Genomic DNA, 22,002 nt, shown 5'->3' on the forward strand with positions numbered 1-22,002 from the left:
AAGGAGGACTAGCAGCCGAGTTGCACTGGAGAATGTGGAAAATGTTCATATGTAGTAAAAACCTGAGAAATCCTTCCGTTTCCGCCATTTGTTATCGAATCCATTTAAAGCCAGATCGTCACATTGGCCGCTCTTCTCTCTCAACCGGAGGTACTTATCATCTGCAAAGCTATGTGTCGAGCTGCGGTATGCGGAGACACTAAAAGCACCATAGTAGAACACAGATGAAGTTTCTAAGTTGATGTAATAGCCAGTAAGAATTAGTACAATACCAGTTTTAGGTATTGATTATTGACTTTTTAGCTGGCTTTGGTGCCTTGGACATGAGCTAGGACCTTAAGATTCTGCATGAAAGGAGGGCTAGCAGCTGAGTTGCACGGGAGAATGTGACAAGTGTTCATATGTAGTAAAAACCTGAGAAATCCGTCCGTTTTCGTCGTTTGTTATCGAATCGACTTAAAGCCTGATCGTCACATTGCGCGCTCTTTTCTCTGAAACGCTTGCACTTATCGTCTGCAAAGGTATGTCGCGTGCTGCAGTATGCGGAGACACTAAAAGCAGCATAGTAGAACACAGATGAAGCTTCTATGTTGATGTAATAGCTAGTAAGAAGTAGTACAATTGAAATTTTAGATATCGATTATTGGCTTTTTAGCTGGCTTTGGTGCCTTGGACATGAGCTAGGACCTTACGATTATGCATGAAAGGAGGACTAGCAGCCGAGTTGCACGGGAGAATGTGAAAAGTGTTCATATGTAGTAAAAACCAGGGAAATCCGTCCGTGTTCGACATTTGTTATCGAATCGACTTAAAGCCAGATCGTCACATTGGCCGCTCTTCTCTCTGAAACGGTTGTACTTATCGTCTGCAAAGCTATGTCGAGTGCTGCGGCATGCGGAGACACTAAAAGCACCATACTAGAACACAGATGAAGCTTCCAAGTTGATGTTATAGCCAGTAAGAAGTAGTACATTTCAAGTTTTAGGTATCGATTGTTGACTTTTTACCCTTCTTTGGTGCCTTGGGCATGAGCTAGGAACTTAAGATTTTGCAAGATAGGAGGTCTAGCAGCAGCGTTGCACGTGAGAATGTGAAAAGTGTTCATATTTAGTAAAAACCTGAGAAATCCGTCCGTTTTCGTCATTTGTTATCGAATCGACTTAAAGCGAGATCGTCACATTGGGCGCTCTACTCTCTAAAACGGTTGTACTTATCGTCCGTAAAGCTATTTCGCGTGCTGCGGTATGCGGAGACACTAAAAGCATCATAGTAGAACACAGATGAAGCTTCTAAGTTGATGTAATAGCCAGTAAGATGTAGTACAATTCAAGTTATAGGTATCGATTATTGACTTTTTAGCTGGCTTTGGTGCCTTGGACATGAGCTAGGACCTTAAAATTCTGCATGAAAGGAGGACTAACAGCCAAGTTGCACGGAAGAATTTGAAAAGTGTTCATATATAGTAAAAACCTGAGAAATACGTCCGTTTTCGTCATTTGTTATCGAATCGACTTAAAGCCAGATCGTCACATTGGCCGCTCTTCTCTCTGAAACGGTTGTACTTATCGTCTGCAAAGCTATGTCGCGTGCTGCGGTATGTGGAGACACTATGAAGCTGCCAAGTTGATGTAATAGCCAGTAAGAAGTAGTACAATTCAAGATTCAGGTATCGATTACTGACTTTTTAGCTGGCTTTGGTGCCTTGGACATGAGCTAGGACCTTAAGATTCTTCATTAATGGAGGACTAGCAGCCGAGTTGCACGGGAGAATGTGAAAAGTGTTCATATGTAGTAAAAGCCTGAGAAATCCGTCCGTGTTCGACATTTGTTATCGAATCGACTTAAACCAGATCGTCACATTGGCCGCTCTTCTCTCTGAAACGGTTGTACTTATTGTCTGCAAAGCTATGTCGAGTGCTGCGGTATGCGGAGACACTATAAGTACCATAGTAGAACACAGATGAAGCTTCTAAGTTGATGTAATAGCCAGTAAGAAGTAGTACAATTCAAGTTATAGGTATCGATTATTGACTTTTTAGCTGGCTTTTTTGACTTGAACATGAGCTAGGACCTTAAGATTCTGCATGAAAGGAGGACTAGCAGCCCAGTTGCACTGGAGAATGTGGAAAATGTTCATATGTAGTAAAAACCTGAGAAATCCTTCCGTGTTCGTCATTTGTTATCGAATTGACTTAAAGCCAGATCGTCACATTGGCCGCTCTTCTCTCTGAAACTGTTGTACTTATATACTGCAAAGCTATGTCGCGTGCTGCGGTATGCGGAGACACTAAAAGCACCATAGTAGAACACAGATGAAGCCTCTAATTTGATGTAATAGCCATTAAGAAGTAGTATAATTCAAGTTTTAGGAATCGATTATTGACTTTTTAGCTGGCTTTGGTGCCTTGGACATGGCTAGGACCTTAAGATTCTGCATGAAAGGAGGACTAGCAGCCGAGTTGCACGGGAGAATGTGAAAAGTGTTCATATGTAGTAAAAACCTTAAAAATCCGTTCGTTATCGTCATTGTTATCGAATCGACTTAAAGCCAGATCGTCACATTAGCCGCTCTTCTCTCTGAAACGGTTGTACTTATCGACTGCAAACGTATGTCGCGTGCTGCGGTATGCAGAGACGCTAAAAGCACCATAGTAGAACACAGATGAAGCTTCTAAGTTGATGTAATAGTCAGTAAGAAGTAGTACAATTCAAGTGTTAGGTATTGATTATTGACTTTTTAGCTGGCTTTGGTGCCTTGGACATGAGCTAGGACCTTAAGATTCTGCATGAAAGGAGGATTTGCAGCCGAGTTGCACGGCAGAATGTGAAAAGTGTTCATATGTAGTAAAAACCTGAGAAATCCGTCCGTGTTCGACATTTGTTATCGAATCGACTTAAAGCCAGATCGTCACATTGGCCGCTCTTCTCTCTGAAACGGTTGTACTTATCGTCTGCAAAGCTATGTCGAGTGCTGCGGCATGCGGAGACACTAAAAGCACCATAGTAGAACACAGATGAAGCTTCTAAGTTGATGTAATAGCCAGTAAGAAGTAGTACAATTCAAGTTTTAGGTATCGATTGTTGACTTTTTACCCTTCTTTGGTGCCTTGGGCATGAGCTAGGAACTTAAGATTTTACATGATAGGAGGTCTAGCAGCCGCGTTGCACGGGAGAATGTGAAAAGTGTTCATATGTAGTAAAAACCTGAGAAATCCGTCCGTTTTCCTCATTTGTTATCGAATCGACTTAAAGCCAGATCGTCACGTTGGGCGCTCTACTCTCTAAAACGGTTGTACTTATCGTCTGCAAAGCTATGTCGCGTGCTGCGGTATGCGGAGACACTAAAAGCACCATAGTAGAACACACATGAAGCTTCTAAGTTGATGTAATAGCCAGTAAGGAGAAGTACAATTCAAGTTATAGGTATCGATTATTGACTTTTTAGCTGGCTTTGGAGCCTTGGACGTGAGCTAGGACCTTAAAATTCTGCATGAAAGGACGACTAACAGCCAAGTTGCACGGAAGAATGTGAAAAGTGTTCATATATAGTAAAAACCTGAGAAATACGTCCGTTTTCGTCATTTGTTATCGAATCGACTTAAAGCCAGAACGTCACATTGGCCGCTCTTCTCTCTGAAACGGTTGTACTTATCGTCTGCAAAGCTATGTCGCGTGCTGCGGTATGTGGAGACACTAAAAGCACCATAGTAGAACACACATGAATCTTCCAAGTTGATGTAATAGCCTGTAAGAAGTAGTAAAATTCAAGTTTTAGGTATCGATTGTTGACTTTTTAGCTGTCTTTGGTGCCTTGGACATGAGCTAGGACCTTAAGATTCTTCATTAATGGAGGACTAGCAGCCGAGTTGGACGGGAGAATGTGAAAAGTGTTCATATGCAGTAAAAGCCTGAGAAATCCGTCCGTGTTCGACATTTGTTATCGAATCGACTTAAAGCCAGATCGTCACATTGGCCGCTCTTCTCTCTGAAACGGTTGTACTTATCGTCTGCAAAGCTATGTCGCGTGCTGCGGTATGCGGAGACACTAAAAGCACCATAGTAGAACACAGATGAAGCTTCTAAGCTGATGTTATAGAAAGTAAGAAGTAGTACAATTCAAGTTATAGGTATCGATTATTGACTTTTCAGCTGGCATTGGTACCTTGGACATGAGCTAGGACCTTTTGATTCTGCACGAAAGGAGGACTAGCAGCCCAGTTACACGGGAGAAGGTGAAAAGTGTTCATATGTAGTAAAAACCTAAGAAATCCGTCCGTTTCCGCCATTTGTTATCGAATCGACTTAAAGCCAGATCGTCACATTGGACGCTCTTCTCTCTGAAACGGTTGTACTTATCGTCTGCAAAGCTATGTCGCGTGCTGCGGTATGCGGAGAGACTAAAAGCACCATAGTAGAACACAGATGAAGCTTCTAAGCTGATGTAATAGCCTGTAACAAGTAGTAGAATTCATGTTATAGGTATCGATTATTGACTTCTTAGCTTGCTTTGGTGACTTGAACATGAGCTAGGACCTTAAGATTCTGCATGAAAGGAGGACTAGCAGCCGAGTTGCACTGGAGAATGTGGAAAATGTTCATATGTAGTAAAAACCTGAGAAATCCTTCCGTTTCCGCCATTTGTTATCGAATCCATTTAAAGCCAGATCGTCACATTGGCCGCTCTTCTCTCTCAACCGGAGGTACTTATCATCTGCAAAGCTATGTGTCGAGCTGCGGTATGCGGAGACACTAAAAGCACCATAGTAGAACACAGATGAAGTTTCTAAGTTGATGTAATAGCCAGTAAGAATTAGTACAATACCAGTTTTAGGTATTGATTATTGACTTTTTAGCTGGCTTTGGTGCCTTGGACATGAGCTAGGACCTTAAGATTCTGCATGAAAGGAGGGCTAGCAGCTGAGCTGCACGGGAGAATGTGACAAGTGTTCATATGTAGTAAAAACCTGAGAAATCCGTCCGTTTTCGTCGTTTGTTATCGAATCGACTTAAAGCCTGATCGTCACATTGCGCGCTCTTTTCTCTGAAACGCTTGCACTTATAGTCTGCAAAGGTATGTCGCGTGCTGCAGTATGCGGAGACACTAAAAGTAGCATAGTAGAACACAGATGAAGCTTCTAAGCTGATGTAATAGCCTGTAACAAGTAGTAGAATTCATGTTAAAGGTATCGATTATTGACTTCTTAGCTTGCTTTGGTGACTTGAACATGAGCTAGGACCTTAAGATTCTGCATGAAAGGAGGACTAGCAGCCGAGTTGCACTGGAGAATGTGGAAAATGTTCATATGTAGTAAAAACCTGAGAAATCCTTCCGTTTCCGCCATTTGTTATCGAATCCATTTAAAGCCAGATCGTCACATTGGCCGCTCTTCTCTCTCAACCGGAGGTACTTATCATCTGCAAAGCTATGTGTCGAGCTGCGGTATGCGGAGACACTAAAAGCACCATAGTAGAACACAGATGAAGTTTCTAAGTTGATGTAATAGTCAGTAAGAAGTAGTACAATTCAAGTGTTAGGTATTGATTATTGACTTTTTAGCTGGCTTTGGTGCCTTGGACATGAGCTAGGACCTTAAGATTCTGCATGAAAGGAGGATTTGCAGCCGAGTTGCACGGCAGAATGTGAAAAGTGTTCATATGTAGTAAAAACCTGAGAAATCCGTCAGTGTTCGACATTTGTTATCGAATCGACTTAAAGCCAGATCGTCACATTGGCCGCTCTTCTCTCTGAAACGGTTGTACTTATCGTCTGCAAAGCTATGTCGAGTGCTGCGGCATGCGGAGACACTAAAAGCACCATAGTAGAACACAGATGAAGCTTCTAAGTTGATGTAATAGCCAGTAAGAAGTAGTACAATTCAAGTTTTAGGTATCGATTGTTGACTTTTTACCCTTCTTTGGTGCCTTGGGCATGAGCTAGGAACTTAAGATTTTACATGATAGGAGGTCTAGCAGCCGCGTTGCACGGGAGAATGTGAAAAGTGTTCATATGTAGTAAAAACCTGAGAAATCCGTCCGTTTTCCTCATTTGTTATCGAATCGACTTAAAGCCAGATCGTCACGTTGGGCGCTCTACTCTCTAAAACGGTTGTACTTATCGTCTGCAAAGCTATGTCGCGTGCTGCGGTATGCGGAGACACTAAAAGCACCATAGTAGAACACACATGAAGCTTCTAAGTTGATGTAATAGCCAGTAAGGAGAAGTACAATTCAAGTTATAGGTATCGATTATTGACTTTTTAGCTGGCTTTGGTGCCTTGGACGTGAGCTAGGACCTTAAAATTCTGCATGAAAGGACGACTAACAGCCAAGTTGCACGGAAGAATGTGAAAAGTGTTCATATATAGTAAAAACCTGAGAAATACGTCCGTTTTCGTCATTTGTTATCGAATCGACTTAAAGCCAGAACGTCACATTGGCCGCTCTTCTCTCTGAAACGGTTGTACTTATCGTCTGCAAAGCTATGTCGCGTGCTGCGGTATGTGGAGACACTAAAAGCACCATAGTAGAACACACATGAATCTTCCAAGTTGATGTAATAGCCAGTAAGAAGTAGTAAAATTCAAGTTTTAGGTATCGATTGTTGACTTTTTAGCTGTCTTTGGTGCCTTGGACATGAGCTAGGACCTTAAGATTCTTCATTAATGGAGGACTAGCAGCCGAGTTGGACGGGAGAATGTGAAAAGTGTTCATATGCAGTAAAAGCCTGAGAAATCCGTCCGTGTTCGACATTTGTTATCGAATCGACTTAAAGCCAGATCGTCACATTGGCCGCTCTTCTCTCTGAAACGGTTGTACTTATCGTCTGCAAAGCTATGTCGCGTGCTGCGGTATGCGGAGACACTAAAAGCACCATAGTAGAACACAGATGAAGCTTCTAAGCTGATGTTATAGAAAGTAAGAAGTAGTACAATTCAAGTTATAGGTATCGATTATTGACTTTTCAGCTGGCTTTGGTACCTTGGACATGAGCTAGGACCTTTTGATTCTGCACGAAAGGAGGACTAGCAGCCCAGTTACACGGGAGAATGTGAAAAGTGTTCATATGTAGTAAAAACCTAAGAAATCCGTCCGTTTCCGCCATTTGTTATCGAATCGACTTAAAGCCAGATCGTCACATTGGACGCTCTTCTCTCTGAAACGGTTGTACTTATCGTCTGCAAAGCTATGTCGCGTGCTGCGGTATGCGGAGACACTAAAAGCACCATAGTAGAACACAGATGAAGCTTCTAAGCTGATGTAATAGCCAGTAACAAGTAGTAGAATTCATGTTATAGGTATCGATTATTGACTTCTTAGCTTGCTTTGGTGACTTGAACATGAGCTAGGACCTTAAGATTCTGCATGAAAGGAGGACTAGCAGCCGAGTTGCACTGGAGAATGTGGAAAATGTTCATATGTAGTAAAAACCTGAGAAATCCTTCCGTTTCCGCCATTTGTTATCGAATCCATTTAAAGCCAGATCGTCACATTGGCCGCTCTTCTCTCTCAACCGGAGGTACTTATCATCTGCAAAGCTATGTGTCGAGCTGCGGTATGCGGAGACACTAAAAGCACCATAGTAGAACACAGATGAAGTTTCTAAGTTGATGTAATAGCCAGTAAGAATTAGTACAATACCAGTTTTAGGTATCGATTATTGACTTTTTAGCTGGCTTTGGTGCCTTGGACATGAGCTAGGACCTTAAGATTCTGCATGAAAGGAGGGCTAGCAGCTGAGCTGCACGGGAGAATGTGACAAGTGTTCATATGTAGTAAAAACCTGAGAAATCCGTCCGTTTTCGTCGTTTGTTATCGAATCGACTTAAAGCCTGATCGTCACATTGCGCGCTCTTTTCTCTGAAACGCTTGCACTTATAGTCTGCAAAGGTATGTCGCGTGCTGCAGTATGCGGAGACACTAAAAGCAGCATAGTAGAACACAGATGAAGCTTCTATGTTGATGTAATAGCTAGTAAGAAGTAGTACAATTGAAATTTTAGATATCGATTATTGACTTTTTAGCTGGCTTTGGTGCCTTGGACATGAGCTAGGACCTTAAGATTCTTCATTAATGGAGGACTAGCAGCCGAGTTGCACGGGAGAATGTGAAAAGTGTTCATATGTAGTAAAAGCCTGAGAAATCCGTCCGTGTTCGACATTTGTTATCGAATCGACTTAAACCAGATCGTCACATTGGACGCTCTTCTCTCTGAAACGGTTGTACTTATTGTCTGCAAAGCTATCTCGAGTGCTGCGGTATGCGGAGACACTAAAAGCACCATAGTAGAACACAGATGAAGCTTCTAAGCTGATGTGATAGCAAGTAAGATGTAGTACAATTCATGTTATAGGTATCGATTATTGACTTCTTAGCTGGCTTTGGTCACTTGAACATGAGCTAGGACCTTAAGATTCTGCATAAAAGGAGGACTAGCAGCCGAGTTGCACGGGAGAATGTTTAAAATGTTCATATGTAGTAAAAACCTGAAAAATCCTTCCGTTTTCGTCATTTGTTATCGAATTGACTTAAAGCCCGATTGTCACATTGGCCGCTCTTCTCTCTGAAACGGTTGTACTTATCGACTGCAAAGCTATGTCGCGTGCTGCGGTATGCGGAGACACTAAAAGCACCATAGCAAAATACAGATGAAGCCTCCAATTTGATGTATTAGCCAGTAAGAAGTAGTATAAATCAAGTTTTAGGTATCGATTATTGACTTTTTAGCTGGCTTTGGTGCCTTGGACATGGCTAGAACCTTAAGATTCTGCATGAAAGGAGGACTAGCAGCCGAGTTGCACGGGAGAATGTGAAAAGTGTTCATACGTAGTAAAAACGTTAAAAATCCGTTCGTTATCGTCATTGTTATCGAATCGACTTAAAGCCAGATCGTCACATTAGCCGCTCTTCTCTCTGAAACGATTGTACTTATCGACTGCAAAGCTATGTCGCGTGCTGCGGTATGTGGAGACACTAAAAGCACCATAGTAGAACACAGATGAAGCTTCTAAGTTGATGTAATAGTCAGTAAGAAGTAGTAGAATTCAAGTTTTAGGTATTGATTATTGACTTTTTAGCTGGCTTTGGTGCCTTGGACATGAGCTAGGACCTTAATATTCTGCATGAAAGGAGGACTAGCAGCCGAGTTGCACGGGAGAATGTGAAAAGTGTTCATATGTAGTAAAAACCAGAGAAATCCGTCCGTGGACGACATTTGTTATCGAATCGACTTAAAGCCAGATCGTCACATTGGCCGCTCTTCTCTCTGAAACGGTTGTACTTATCGTCTGCAAAGCTATGTCGAGTGCTGCGCCATGTGGAGACACTAAAAGCACCATAGTAGAACACAGATGAAGCTTCTAAGTTGATGTAATAGTCAGTAAGAAGTAGTACAACTAAAGTTTTAGGTATCGATTATTGACTTTTTAGCTGGCTTTGGTACCTTGGACATGAGCTAGGACCTTATGAATTTGCATGAAAGGAGGACTAGCAGCCGAGTTGCACGGGAGAATGTGAAAAGTGTTCATATGTAGTAAAAACCTGAGAAATCCGTCCGTGTTCGATATTTGTTATCGAATCGACGTAAAGCCAGATCGTCACATTGGCCGCTCTTCTCTCTGAAACGGTTGTACTTATTGTCTGCAAAGCTATGTCGAGTGCTGCGGTATTCGGAAACACTAAAAGCACCGTAGTAGAACACAGATGAAGCTTCTAAGTTGATGTAATAGCCAGTAAGAAGTAGTACAATTCTAGTTATAGGTATCGATTATTGACTTTTTAGCTGGCTTTGGTACCTTGGACATGAGCTAGGACCTTATGACTCTGCATGAAAGGAGGACTAGCAGCCCAGTTGCACGGGAGAATGTGAAAAGTGTTCATATGTAGTAAAAACCTGAGAAATCCGTCCGTTTCAGCCATTTGTTATGGAATCGACTTAAAGCCAGATCGTCACATTGGCCGATCTTCTCTCTGAAACGGTTGTACTTATCGTCTGCAAAGCTATGTCGCGTGCTGCGGTATGCGGAGACACTAAAACCACCATAGTAGAACACAGATGAAGCTTCTAAGCTGATGTAATAGCCAGTAAGAAGTAATACAATTCATGTTATAAGTATCGATTATTGACTTCATAGCTGGCTTTGGTGACTTGAACATGAGCTAGGACCTTAAGATTCTGCATGAAAGGAGGACTAGCAGCCGAGCTGCACTGGAGAATGTGGAAAATGTTCATATGTAGTAAAAACCTGAGAAATCCTTCCGTTTTCGTCATTTGTTATCGAATTGACTTAAAGCCAGATCGTCACATTGGCCGCTCTTCTCTCTGAAACGGTTGTACTTATCGACTGCAAAGCTATGTCGCGTGCTGCAGTATGCGGAGACACTAAAAGCACCATAGTAGAACACAGATGAAGCTTCTAAGTTGATGTAATAGTCAGTAAGAAGTAGTACAATTCAAGTTTTAGGTATTGATTATTGACTTTTTAGCTGGCTTTGGTGCCTTGGACATGAGCTAGGACCTTAAGATTCTGCGTGAAAGGAGGATTTGCAGCCGAGTTGCACGGCAGAATGTGAAAAGTGTTCATATGTAGTAAAAACCAGAAAAATCCGTCCGTGTTCGACATTTGTTATCGAATCGACTTAAAGCCAGATCGTCACATTGGCCGCTCTTCTCTCTGAAACGGTTGTACTTATCGTCTGCAAAGCTATGTCGAGTGCTGCGGCATGCGGAGACACTAAAAGCACCATAGTAGAACACAGATGAAGCTTCTAAGTTGATGTAATAGCCAGTAAGAAGTAGTACAATTCAAGTTTTAGGTATCGATTTTTGACTTTTTACCCTCCTTTGGTGCCTTGGGCATGAGCTAGGAACTTAAGATTTTACATGATAGGAGGTCTAGCAGCCGCGTAGCACGGGAGAATGTGAAAAGTGTTCATATGTAGTAAAAACCTGAGAAATCCGTCCGTTTTCCTCATTTGTTATCGAATCGACTTAAAGCCAGATCGTCACGTTGGGCGCTCTACTCTCTAAAACGGTTGTACTTATCGTCTGCAAAGCTATGTCGCGTGCTGCGGTATGCGGAGACACTAAAAGCACCATAGTAGAACACACATGAAGCTTCTAAGTTGATGTAATAGCTAGTAAGAAGAAGTACAATTCAAGTTATAGGTATCGATTATTGACTTTTTGGCTGGCTTTGGTGCCTTGGACGTGAGCTAGGACCTTAAAATTCTGCATGAAAGGACGACTAACAGCCAAGTTGCACGGAAGAATGTGAAAAGTGTTCATATGTAGTAAAAACCTGAGAAATACGTCCGTTTTCGTCATTTGTTATCGAATCGACTTAAAGCCAGATCGTCACATTGGCCGCACTTCTCTCTGAAACGGTTGTACTTATCGTCTGCAAAGCTATGTCGCGTGCTGCGGTATGTGGAGACACTAAAAGCACCATAGTAGATCACAGATGAAGCTTCCAAGTTGATGTAATAGCCAGTAAGAAGTAGTAAAATTCAAGTTTTAGGTATCGATTGTTGACTTTTTAGCTGTCTTTGGTGCCTTGGACATGAGCTAGGACCTTAAGATTCTTCATTAATGGAGGACTAGCAGCCGAGTTACACGGGAGAATGTGAAAAGTGTTCATATGTAGTAAAAGCCTGAGAAATCCGTCCGTGTTCGACATTTGTTATCGAATCGACTTAAAGCCAGATCGTCACATTGGCCGCTCTTCTCTCTGAAACGGTTGTACTTATTGTCTGCAAAGCTATGTCGAGCGCTGCTGTATGCGGAGACACTAAAAGCACCATAGTAGAACACAGATGAAGCTTCTAAGTTGATGTAATAGCCAGTAAGAAGTAGTACAATTCAAGATATAGGTATCGATTATTGACTTTTTAGCTGACTTTGGTACCTTGTACATGAGCTAGGACCTTATGATTCTGCATGAAAGGAGGACTAGCAGCCGAGTTGCACGGGAGAATGTGAAAAGTGTTCATATGTAGTAAAAACCAAAGAAATCCGTCTGTTTCCACCATTTGTTATCTAATCGACTTAAAGCCAGATCGTCACATTGGCCGCTCTTCTCTCTGAAACGGTTGTACTTATCGTCTGCAAAGCTATGTCGCGTGCTGCGGTATGCGGAGACACTAAAAGCACCATAGTAGAACACAGATGAAGCTTCTAAGCTGATGTAATACCCAGTAATAAGTAGTACAATTCATGTTATAAGTATCGATTATTGGCTTCTTAGCTGGCTTTGGTGACTTGAACATGAGCTAGGACCTTAAGATTCTGCATGAAAGGAGGATTTGCAGCCGAGTTGCACGGCAGAATGTGAAAAGTGTTCATATGTAGTAAAAACCAGAGAAATCCGTCCGTGATGGACATTTGTTATCGAATCGACTTAAAGCCAGATCGTCACATTGGCCGCTCTTCTCTCTGAAACGGTTGTACTTATCGTCTGCAAAGCTATGTCGAGTGCTGCGGCATGTGGAGACACTAAAAGCACCATAGTAGAACACAGATGAAGCTTCTAAGTTGATGTAATAGCCAGTAAGATGTAGTACAATTCAAGTTTTAGGTATCGATTTTTGACTTTTTACCCTTCTTTGGTGCCTTGGGCATGAGCTAGGAACTTAAGATTTTACATGATAGGAGGTCTAGCAGCCGCGTTGCACGGGAGAATGTGAAAAGTGTTCATATGTAGTAAAAACCTGAGAAATCCGTCCGTTTTCCTCATTTGTTATCGATTCGACTTAAAGCCAGATCGTCACGTTGGGCGCTCTACTCTCTAAAACGGTTGTACTTATCGTCTGCAAAGCTATGTCGCGTGCTGCGGTATGCGGAGACACTAAAAGCACCATAGTAGAACACACATGAAGCTTCTAAGTTGATGTAATAGCCAGTAAGAAGAAGTACAATTCAAGTTATAGGTATCGATTATTGACTTTTTAGCTGGCTTTGGTGCCTTGGACGTGAGCTAGGACCTTAAGATTCTGCATGAAAGGAGGACTAGCAGCCGAGTTGCACGGGAGAATGTGAAAAGTGTTCATATGTAGTAAAAACCAAAGAAATCCGTCTGTTTCCACCATTTGTTATCTAATCGACTTAAAGCCAGATCGTCACATTGGCCGCTCTTCTCTCTGAAACGGTTGTACTTATCGTCTGCAAAGCTATGTCGCGTGCTGCGGTATGCGGAGACACTAAAAGCACCATAGTAGAACACAGATGAAGCTTCCAAGTTGATGTAATAGCCAGTAAGATGTAGCAAAATTCAAAGTTTTCGGTATCGATTATTGACTTTTTAGCTGCCTTTGGTGCCTTGGACATGAGCTAGGACCTTAAGTTTCTTCATTAATGGAGGACTAGCAGACGAGTTGCACGGGAGAATATGAAAAGTGTTCATATGTAGTAAAAGCCTGAGAAATCCGTCCGTGTTCGACATTTGTTATCGAATCGACTTAAAGCCAGATCGTCACATTGGCCGCTCTTCTCTCTGAAACGGTTGTACTTATTGTCTGCAAAGCTATGTCGATCGCTGCTGTATGCGGAGACACTAAAAGCACCATAGTAGAACACAGATGAAGCTTCTAAGTTGATGTAATAGCCAGTAAGAAGTAGTACAATTCAAGTTTTAGGTATCGATTGTTGACTTTTTACCCTTCATTGGTGCCTTGGGCATGAGCTAGGAACTTAAGATTTTACATGATAGGAGGTCTAGCAGCCGCGTTGCACGTGAGAATGTGAAAAGTGTTGATATGTAGTAAAAACCTGAGAAATCCTTCCGTTTTCCTCATTTGTTATCGAATCGACTTAAAGCCAGATCGTCACGTTGGGCGCTCTACTCTCTAAAACGGTTGTACTTATCGTCTGCAAAGCTATGTCGCGTGCTGCGGTATGCGGAGACACTAAAAGCACCATAGTAGAACACAGATGGAGCTTCCAAGTTGATGTAATAGCCGGTAAGAAGTAGTAAAATTCAAGTTTTAGGTATCGATTATTGACTTTTTAGCTGTCTTTGGTGCCTTGGACATGAGCTAGGACCTTAAGATTCTTCATTAATGGAGGACTAGCAGACGAGTTGCACGGGAGAATGTGAAAAGTGTTCATATGTAGTAAAAGCCTGAGAAATCCGTCCGTGTTCGACATTTGTTATCGAATCGACTTAAAGCCAGATCGTCAAATTGGCCACTCTTCTCTCTGAAACGGTTGTACTTATTGTCTGCAAAGCTATGTCGAGCGCTGCTGTATGCGGAGACACTAATAGCACCATAGTAGAACACAGATGAAGCTTCTAAGTTGATGTAATAGCCAGTAAGAAGTAGTACAATTCAAGTTATAGGTATCGATTATTGACTTTTTAGCTAGCTTAGGTACCTTGTACATGAGCTAGGACCTTATGATTCTGCATGAAAGGAGGACTAGCAGCCCAGTTGCACGGGAGAATGTGAAAAGTGTTCATATGTAGTAAAAACCAAAGAAATCCGTCTGTTTCCGCCATTTGTTATCGAATCGACTTAAAGCCAGATCGTCACGTTGGGCGCTCTACTCTCTAAAACGGTTGTACTTATCGTCTGCAAAGCTATGTCGCGTGCTGCGGTATGCGGAGACACTAAAAGCACCATAGTAGAACACAGATGAAGCCTCTAAGCTGATGTAATAGCCAGTAAGAAGTAGTACAATTCAAGTTATAGGTATCGATTATTGACTTTTTAGCTGGCTTTGGTGCCTTGGACATGAGCTAGGACCTTAAGATTCTGCATTAAAGGAGGACTAGCAGCCGAGTTGCACTGGAGAATGTGGAAAATGTTCATATGTAGTAAAAACCTGAGAAATCCTTCCGTTTTCGTCATTTGTTATCGAATTGACTTAAAGCCAGATCGTCACATTGGCCGCTCTTGTCTCTGAAACGGTTGTACTTATCGTCTGCAAAGATATGTCGCGTGCTGCGGTATGTGGAGACACTAAAAGCACCATAGTAGAACACAGATGAAGCTTCCAAGTTGATGTAATAGCCAGTAAGAAGTAGTAAAATTCAAGTTTTAGGTACCGATTGTTGACTTTTTAGCTGCCTTTGGTGCCTTGGACATGAGCTAGGACCTTAAGTTTCTTCATTAATGGAGGACAAGCAGACAAGTTGCACGGGAGAATATGAAAAGTGTTCATATGTAGTAAAAGCCTGAGAAATCCGTCCGTGTTCGACATTTGTTATCGAATCGACTTAAAGCCAGATCGTCACATTGGCTGCTCTTCTCTCTGAAACGGTTGTACTTATTGTCTGCAAAGCTATGTCGAGCGCCGCTGTATGCGGAGACACTAAAAGCACCATAGTAGAACACAGATGAAGCTTCTAAGTTGATGTAATAGTCAGTACGAAGTAGTACAATTCAAGTTTTAGGTATTGATTATTGACTTTTTAGCTGGCTTTGGTGCCTTGGACATGAGCTAGGACCTTAAGATTCTGCATGAAAGGAGGACTAGCAGCCGAGTTGCACGGCAGAATGTGAAAAGTGTTCATATGTAGTAAAGACCAGAGAAATCCGTCCGTGTTCGACATTTGTTATCGAATCGACTTAAAGCCAGATCGTCACATTGGCCGCTCTTCTCTCTGAAACGGTTGTACTTATCGTCTGCAAAGCTATGTCGAGTGCTGCGGCATGCGGAGACACTAAAAGCACCATAGTAGAACACAGATGAAGCTTCTAAGTTGATGTAATAGCCAGTAAGAAGTAGTACAATTCAAGTTTTAGGTATCGATTGTTGACTTTTTACCCTTCTTTGGTGCCTTGGGCATGAGCTAGGAACTTACGATTTTACATGATAGGAGGTCTAGCAGCCGCGTTGCACGTGAGAATGTGAAAAGTGTTGATATGTAGTAAAAACCTGAGAAATCCGTCCGTTTTCCTCATTTGTTATCGAATCGACTTAAAGCCAGATCGTCACGTTGGGCGCTCTACTCTCTAAAACGGTTGTACTTATCGTCTGCAAAGCTATGTCGCGTGCTGCGGTATGCGGAGAAACTAAAAGCACCATAGTAGAACAGACATGAAGCTTCTAAGTTGATGTAATAGCCAGTAAGAAGAAGTACAATTCAAGTTATAGGTATCGATTATTGACTTTTTAGCTGGCTTTGGTGCCTTGGACATGAGCTGGGACCTTAAACTTCTGCATGAAAGGACGGCTAACAGCCAAGTTGCACGGAAGAATGTGAAAAGTGTTCATATATAGTAAAAACCTGAGAAATTTGTCGGTTTTGGTCATTTGTTATCGAATCGACTAAAGCCAGATCGTCACATTGGCCGCTCTTCTCTCTGAAACGGTTGTACTTATCGTCTGCAAAGCTATGCCGCGTGCTGCGGTATGTGAAGACACTAAAAGCACCATAGTAGAACACAGATGAAGCATCCAAGTTGATGTAATAGCTAGTAAGAAGTAGTAAAATTCAAGTTTTAGGTATCGATTATTGACTTTTTAGCTGTCTTTGGTGCCTTGGACATGAGCTAGGACCTTAAGATTCTTCATTAATGGAGGACTAGCAGACGAGTTGCACGGGAGAATGTGAAAAGTGTTCATATGTAGTAAAAGCCTGAGAAATCCGTCCGTGTTCGACATTTGTTATCGAATCGACTTAAAGCCAGATCGTCACACTGGCCACTCTTCTCTCTGAAACGGTTGTACTTATTGTCTGCAAAGCTATGTCGAGCGCTGCTGTATGCGGAGACACTAATAGCACCATAGTAGAACACAGATGAAGCTTCTAAGTTGATGTAATAGCCAGTAAGAAGTAGTACAATTCAAGTTATAGGTATCGATTATTGACTTCATAGCTGGCTTTGGTGACTTGAACATGAGCTAGGACCTTAAGATTCTGCATGAAAGGAGGACTAGCAGCCGAGTTGCACTGGAGAATGTGGAAAATGTTCATATGTAGTAAAAACCTGAGAAATCCTTCCATTTTCGACATTTGTTATCGAATCGACTTAAAGCCAGATCGTCACATTGGCCACTCTTCTCTCTGAAACGGTTGTACTTATTGTCTGCAAAGCTATGTCGAGCGCTGCTGTATGCGGAGACACTAAAAGCACCATAGTGGAACACAGATTAAGCTTCTAAGTTGATGTAATAGTCAGTAAGAGGTAGTACAATTCAAGTGTTAGGTATTGATTATTGACTTTTTAGCTGGCTTTGGTGCCTTGGACATGAGCTAGGACCTTAAGATTCTGCATGAAAGGAGGATTTGCAGCCGAGTTGCACGGCAGAATGTGAAAAGTGTTCATATGTAGTAAAAACCAGAGAAATCCGTCCGTGTTCGACATTTGTTATCGAATCGACTTAAAGCCAGATCGTCACATTGGCCGCTCTTCTCTCTGAAACGGTTGTACTTATCGTCTGCAAAGCTATGTCGAGTGCTGCGGCATGCGGAGACACTAAAAGCACCATAGTAGAACACAGATGAAGCTTCTAAGTTGATGTAATAGCCAGTAAGATGTAGTACAATTCAAGTTTTAGGTATCGATTTTTGACTTTTTACCCTTCTTTGGTGCCTTGGGCATGAGCTAGGAACTTAAGATTTTACATGATAGGAGGTCTAGCAGCCGCGTTGCACGGGAGAATGTGAAAAGTGTTCATATGTAGTAAAAACCTGAGAAATCCGTCCGTTTTCCTCATTTGTTATCGAATCGACTTAAAGCCAGATCGTCACGTTGGGCGCTCTACTCTCTAAAACGGTTGTACTTATCGTCTGCAAAGCTATGTCGCGTGCTGCGGTATGCGGAGACACTAAAAGCACCATAGTTGAACACACATGAAGCTTCTAAGTTGATGTAATAGCCAGTAAGAAGAAGTACAATTCAAGTTATAGGTATCGATTATTGACTTTTTAGCTGTCTTTGGTGCCTTGGACGTGAGCTAGGACCTTAAAATTCTGCATGAAAGGACGACTAACAGCCAAGTTGCACGGAAGAATGTGAAAAGTGTTCATATATAGTAAAAACCTGAGAAATACGTCCGTTTTCGTCATTTGTTATCGAATCGACTTAAAGCCAGATCGTCACATTGGCCGCTCTTGTCTCTGAAACGGTTGTACTTATCGTCTGCAAAGCTATGTCGCGTGCTGCTGTATGCGGAGACACTAATAGCACCATAGTAGAACACAGATGAAGCTTCTAAGTTGATGTAATAGCCAGTAAGAAGTAGTACAATTCAAGTTATAGGTATCGATTATTGACTTTTTAGCTGGCTTTGGTACCTTGTACATGAGCTAGGACCTTATGATTCTGCATGAAAGGAGGACTAGCAGCCCAGTTGCACGGGAGAATGTGAAAAGTGTTCATATGTAGTAAAAACCAAAGAAAGCCGTCTGTTTCCGCCATTTGTTATCGAATCGACTTAAAGCCAGATCGTCACATTGGCCGCTCTTCTCTCTGAAACGGTTGTACTTATCGTCTGCAAAGCTATGTCGCGTGCTGCGGTATGCGGAGACACTAAAAGCACCATAGTAGAACACAGATGAAGCTTCTAAGCTGATGTAATAGCCAGTAAGAAGTAGTACAATTCAAGTTATAGGTATCGATTATTGACTTTTTAGCTGGCTTTGGTGCCTTGGACATGAGCTAGGACCTTAAGATTCTGCATTAAAGGAGGACTAGCAGACGAGTTGCACTGGAGAATGTGGAAAATGTTCATATGTAGTAAAAACCTGAGAAATCCTTCCGTTTTCGTCATTTGTTATCGAATTGACTTAAAGCCAGATCGTCACATTGGCCGCTCTTGTCTCTGAAACGGTTGTACGTATCGTCTGCAAAGCTATGTCGCGTGCTGCGGTATGTGGAGACACTAAAAGCACCATAGTAGAACACAGATGAAGCTTCCAAGTTGATGTAATAGCCAGTAAGAAGTAGTAAAATTCAAGTTTTAGGTATCGATTGTTGACTTTTTAGCTGCCTTTGGTGCCTTGGACATGAGCTAGGACCTTAAGTTTCTTCATTAATGGAGGACAAGCAGACGAGTTGCACGGGAGAATATGAAAAGTGTTCATATGTAGTAAAAGCCTGAGAAATCCGTCCGTGTTCGACATTTGTTATCGAATCGACTTAAAGCCAGATCGTCACATTGGCCGCTCTTCTCTCTGAAACGGTTGTACTTATTGTCTGCAAAGCTATGTCGAGCGCCGCTGTATGCGGAGACACTAAAAGCACCATAGTAGAACACAGATGAAGCTTCTAAGTTGATGTAATAGTCAGTACGAAGTAGTACAATTCAAGTGTTAGGTATTGATTATTGACTTTTTAGCTGGCTTTGGTGCCTTGGACATGAGCTAGGACCTTAAGATTCTGCATGAAAGGAGGACTAGCAGCCGAGTTGCACGGGAGAATATGAAAAGTGTTCATATGTAGTAAAAACCAGAGAAATCCGTCCGTGTTCGACATTTGTTATCGAATCGACTTAAAGCCAGATCGTCACATTGGCCGCTCTTCTCTCTGAAACGGTTGTACTTATCGTCTGCAAAGCTATGTCGAGTGCTGCGGCATGCGGAGACACTAAAAGCACCATAGTAGAACACAGATGAAGCTTCCAAGTTGATGTAATAGCCAGTAAGAAGTAGTAAAATTCAAGTTTTAGGTATCGATTGTTGACTTTTTAGCTGCCTTTGGTGCCTTGGACATGAGCTAGGACCTTAAGTTTCTTCATTAATGGAGGACTAGCAGACGAGTTGCACGGGAGAATATGAAAAGTGTTCATATGTAGTAAAAGCCTGAGAAATCCGTCCGTGTTCGAATTTGTTATCGAATCGACTTAAAGCCAGATCGTCACATTGGCCGCTCTTCTCTCTGAAACGGTTGTACTTATTGTCTGCAAAGCTATGTCGTGCGCCGCTGTATGCGGAGACACTAAAGGCACCATAGTAGAACACAGATGAAGCTTCTAAGTTGATGTAATAGTCAGTACGAAGTAGTACAATTCAAGTTTTAGGTATTGATTATTGACTTTTTAGCTGGCTTTGGTGCCTTGGACATGAGCTAGGACCTTAAGATTCTGCATGAAAGGAGGACTAGCAGCCGAGTTGCACGGCAGAATGTGAAAAGTGTTCATATGTAGTAAAGACCAGAGAAATCCGTCCGTGTTCGACATTTGTTATCGAATCGACTTAAAGCCAGATCGTCACATTGGCCGCTCTTCTCTCTGAAACGGTTGTACTTATCGTCTGCAAAGCTATGTCGAGTGCTGCGGCATGCGGAGACACTAAAAGCACCATAGTAGAACACAGATGAAGCTTCTAAGTTGATGTAATAGCCAGTAAGAAGTAGTACAATTCAAGTTTTAGGTATCGATTGTTGACTTTTTACACTTCTTTGGTGCCTTGGGCATGAGCTAGGAACTTAAGATTTTACATGATAGGAGGTCTAGCAGCCGCGTTGCACGTAAGAATGTGAAAAGTGTTGATATGTAGTAAAAACCTGAGAAATCCGTCCGTTTTCCTCATTTGTTATCGAATCGACTTAAAGCCAGATCGTCACGTTGGGCGCTCTACTCTCTAAAACGGTTGTACTTATCGTCTGCAAAGCTATGTCGCGTGCTGCGGTATGCGGAGAAACTAAAAGCACCATAGTAGAACAGACATGAAACTTCTAAGTTGATGTAATAGCCAGTAAGAAGAAGTACAATTCAAGTTATAGGTATCGATTATTGACTTTTTAGCTGGCTTTGGTGCCTTGGACATGAGCTGGGACCTTAAACTTCTGCATGAAAGGACGGCTAACAGCCAAGTTGCACGGAAGAATGTGAAAAGTGTTCATATATAGTAAAAACCTGAGAAATTTGTCGGTTTTGGTCATTTGTTATCGAATCGACTAAAGCCAGATCGTCATATTGGCCGCTCTTCTCTCTGAAACGGTTGTACTTATCGTCTGCAAAGCTATGCCGCGAGCTGCGTTATGTGGAGACACTAAAAGCACCATAGTAGAACACAGATGAAGCATCCAAGTTGATGTAATAGCCAGTAAGAAGTAGTAAAATTCAAGTTTTAGGTATCGATTATTGACTTTTTAGCTGTCTTTGGTGCCTTGGACATGAGCTAGGACCTTAAGATTCTTCATTAATGGAGGACTAGCAGACGAGTTGCACGGGAGAATGTGAAAAGTGTTCATATGTAGTAAAAGCCTGAGAAATCCGTCCGTGTTCGACATTTGTTATCGAATCGACTTAAAGCCAGATCGTCACATTGGCCACTCTTCTCTCTGAAACGGTTGTACTTATTGTCTGCAAAGCTATGTCGAGCGCTGCTGTATGCGGAGACACTAATAGCACCATAGTAGAACACAGATGAAGCTTCTAAGTTGATGTAATAGCCAGTAAGAAGTAGTACAATTCAAGTTATAGGTATCGATTATTGACTTCATAGCTGGCTTTGGTGACTTGAACATGAGCTAGGACCTTAAGATTCTGCATGAAAGGAGGACTAGCAGCCGAGTTGCACTGGAGAATGTGGAAAATGTTCATATGTAGTAAAAACCTGAGAAATCCTTCCATTTTCGTCATTTGTTATCGAATTGACTTAAAGCCAGATCGTGACATTTGCCGCTCTTCTCTCTGAAACGGTTGTACTTATCGACTGCAAAGCTATGTCGCGTGCTGCGGTATGCGGAGACACTAAAAGCACCATAGTAGAACACAGATGAAGCCTCTAACTTGATGTAATAGCCATTAAGAAGTAGTATAATTCAAGTTTTAGGTATCGATTATTGCCTTTTTAGCTGGCTTTGGTGCCTTGGACATGGCTAGGACCTTACGATTCTGCATGAAAGGAGGACTAGCAGCCGAGTTGCACGGGAGAATGTGAAAAGTGTTCATATGTAGTAAAAACCTTAAAAATCCGTTCGTTATCGTCATTGTTATCGAATCGACTTAAAGCCAGATCGTCAAATTAGCCGCTCTTCTCTCTGAAACGGTTGTACTTATCGACTGCGAACGTATGTCGAGTGCTGCGGCATGCGGAGACACTAAAAGCACCA

This window comes from Schistocerca gregaria, chromosome 6 (assembly GCF_023897955.1).
Source record: "Schistocerca gregaria isolate iqSchGreg1 chromosome 6, iqSchGreg1.2, whole genome shotgun sequence".
In the NCBI taxonomy this organism is placed as follows: domain Eukaryota; kingdom Metazoa; phylum Arthropoda; class Insecta; order Orthoptera; family Acrididae; genus Schistocerca; species Schistocerca gregaria.